At 63.1% G+C, this 3,414-nt stretch overlaps 1 pseudogene; it reads left to right on the top strand.

Moving 5' to 3' along the window:
- Positions 1-1,058: 1,058 nt before the first annotated feature.
- Positions 1,059-2,046, top strand: LOC125101698 (uncharacterized; annotated as a pseudogene).
- Positions 2,047-3,414: the final 1,368 nt, after the last annotated feature.

The raw sequence follows: 3,414 nt of genomic DNA, 5'->3' as shown, positions 1-3,414 counted from the left end.
CCTCATCTCAGCGCCGGGAATGGTGACCTTGGGATTTTACGCCCACGTCCAGGGAGTGTCAGGCTGGAATTCTGGCACTCGGCTCCGGATGGCAGCAAGGATGCCCGGCCTTCCTCCTTGCTCCATGGTCTGGCACCTGCTGCCAGATGTCCTCCAGCGGTGCGGTTGGCGCTGAGCCCCTGGATCCAGCCTGAAATGACGTCGGAGCTGAGATCGCTGGCCAGATTCACCCCGAGTTCGCTAGCCAGATTCACTCCAAGTCCTTATGACGCTGCTCCGGCCGATCTCACCCCCTGAGAGCTGTCCGGGGGGGCAGCGTCCTGCTAGTGTGGACGCCTCACTGGGCTCCTGTTTCTTGATCCTCCTGCTCTGTGGGGCCTGCAGGTCAGCACCGCTGGGCCAGGGTCTCCGCTGTTTGCCCACAGGGACCAGCAGCAGGAACCCGAAAGGGCAGCATAGCCACAAGCCCCATGGGGTGAGCTGTGCTCTGTGATTTCAGTGTTTCCTCCTGTCATTTCCCACTGGTCCTCCCAGCAAGCCCGGGCAGGCAGATGGAGCAGGTGTGCTCACACTCATCTGAAAGGTCACCCAAAAGCCTCCGATGGGTCCACGTCAGTGCAGCGTGGGCCCTGGGCCTCCCACTCTGGAACCGTTGGGGGCGGGTTAGCTGTGCAGGGTCCCGGGCTCTTCCTCCGGTCGTGGCTTGGTCTGCGTTCCAGCAGGGACCCCATGGATCGCTGCAGTCAATGCCTTCTAACAAGCGTGGCTTTGGGGGCCCAGAGCTGGGACTTTCCATGGCCTCCCGCAACCACCCTGTCCTTCCGATGGAAAGTTCCGTGTTTCCCCAGCTCCACGCTCTCCCGGTGAGGCCGCTTGGGACTCGTGTCTAGTTCTGGGACACAGAACCAAGTAGACTCACAGCCCTGGAAGGCTGAGAGCAACCAGCGGGGACAGGCAGGGAGGGGTGGGTGAGAACAGCAGCAGAACCCACAGGCAGGGGCATCGGTGCCTGAGGGTCCAGGAGAGATGGCGGAGTCCTGGGTTCGAATCCCCATTCGATGGCGCACTGGCTTCCCTGGACTTGGCTTCCCTTCCCTGCCCTGTGGAATGCGGGCGCCATCAGGGAGCAGCAGGCCAGTCGGCTCAGGGACCGGCGTGGAAGTGGGTCTGCTGGTGCAGTAAATTTCAGAGGCCGTCAGTCCCCGAGAAGCCTGTGGGGCAGGCGAGAGGCGCTGGGTGCTGGCAGGGAGCCGCTTGTCCAGAGGCTGGTGGAGGCCCACTTCTCACCCCTCCCGCTTCTCAGCCCTCCCGCTTCTCAGCCCTCCCACTTCCTCTCCTCCTCCTGCGCATCCGTGGCTGCGTTCCAGCGTGGACCTGCCTGCCCATGTCAGCGGGGGTGGGAAGACAGTGGCGGATCACACAGCGCTGGAATCTGTCTGCAGGAAAGGGCACCACTCCGGGACCACGTCCGCTCTCGGGCACCCCTGCAAGGCCAGCGGACGGTGGGACCGCAGCCTCGTTTCCAAACAGAATGATCACGACGTGACACCCCCGGCAGTGACCCTCGGCAGTGCGGCCGAGGAAGGGGCTGGGCAGAGCTTCGCAGACCTGCCGGGGGAAGAGCCAGCCCTGCCCGACTCAGGCTCCTGGGCCAGATCCCCCCTCCCATCCCGGAGCGCCCCGTGCTGCAGGGGCGGTGAACAAGAACAGGGCTCCGGGCCAGGCCCGCATGGCGGCTCCCAGGGTGGCCTGGGTGTCTCTGCCGCAGCTGGGAGGGGTGGTGCTAGTGGCTGTAGTAAACACACCCCAGCTTTTTCCTCCCGTGGAGCTGGCGGATTGCAGCGTTCTGGCCGGTGGGCGACTTCGCACGCCGTGCCTCGGGGCCCGGGCTCCGGTGGCGAATGGCTCTGCTGGTGCCGTTCAGCTTACCGCCAGGCTTTATCTTTCGGGGGCCGTGTCCCCTTTCGGCGGCCTGAGGAATGGGCTTTTCTCAGAATAATGTCCTTAAACACATACAGTAAACATACAGTAAAGCACCAAGACTGACCCGGAATGAGACGTGGAACTCGGCTTCTACTGGCAGCAGCATTGCCGGTCCTGACGCAGCTGCTGGGTTTCCCGCCCGCACTCACGGGCGCAGGAAATACAGGACGTCCCGGAGGTTGCTAGAAACAGAGAGGTCGTTCTCTTCTCCACTTGAGCTCACAGAACCCCACCCCGCCCCCAAATTGTAACCCCGCGGTTTGACCACCAGCCAGCAGTCGGAGAGAGGAGGCAGAGCTGGCTCAGTCACGTCTGAGGCCTCTGCTGGGAAGGACAGACACCTGCCACCCTCGCCAGTGCGCCGCGATGCATCATGCTAGTGCACGGGGACGGCCTTTGTGTCTGACCCCACGTCTCTGGCTTCAGCGTCCCGTGTCTGCCGCGCCCTGGAACACTAACCCTTGCCGGTGGATGGAGCATCTTCTCCTGAACCCTGGGAGGAAAGCTTAGATTTGGGCTCTGCCCGTTGCCACAAATCCCCCCACGGCTGTTGTCAATGAGCGTGGTTCTGCCTTCAGGAGGCTCCGGCTAGAGATGCTGCTGGAAGGGAAGCAGGTCTGCAGGGACAGACCAAAACATGGTCCTGTGTCCTGGCACCAGCAGCCCCCAAAACAGAGACCATCGGCCTCGGGGAACAGGAGCGACCTGCGGCCCCTCTGTGCTCCCTCCTCCACCACTTCTGTCTGTCCGTCTGCACGAGGCGTGACTGGGGGCTGGGCCTTTCGCAGGTAGGAATTGTTGGTCCTCTGGGCATCCGGCATCTTCCGCCCACGGCATCTGTGAGGTGAACGCGCGAAGCTCTGCCCGCATGAGGAGAGGCTCTTGTCAAGGTGAAGGTGATGCCAACAGCCCTGGGCCCGGCTGGGGACAGGTGCTTTCACGGTTCCTCCCGCATCAGCCGCACCGGGAGAGCCGGCTTGTCAGCCTGGACAATGGAGATGTCGCTCCCACACCAGGCCCAGCGTGTGCTCCTTTGCTCAGGCTGTCGGAACACGTTACCCACCGGGTGGCCGACGGCACAGGCACTGACAGCGATGGAGGCCAGGACCCCAAAGTCACGTGTCGGCACGCTGTGCCCTTTCTCACGGCGGCCTTGTCCAGCTTCTGGCGGCTCCAGGTGCTTCTTGTCTGTGGCCATGTGCCTCCCACAGCAGCCTCCACCTCAGCCTGGCCTCCCCGGTGACTAAGCTCTCTCTTCTCATCAGACACCCAGCATCGGATAGGGGCCACGCCGACCTAGCCTGGCTTCACCTTATCACGTCTGCAGAGACCCTGCCTGTTTCCCGAGACAGACACAACCGCAGTTTGCAGGCCAACGTGACTTGGGTGTGGGATACCCTTCAGCCCAGTCACAACACCCATGCCAGTGTC

The sequence above is a fragment of the Lutra lutra genome, chromosome 6, assembly GCF_902655055.1.
Source record: "Lutra lutra chromosome 6, mLutLut1.2, whole genome shotgun sequence".
In the NCBI taxonomy this organism is placed as follows: domain Eukaryota; kingdom Metazoa; phylum Chordata; class Mammalia; order Carnivora; family Mustelidae; genus Lutra; species Lutra lutra.
This window is presented reverse-complemented; position numbering and strand designations above follow the sequence as displayed.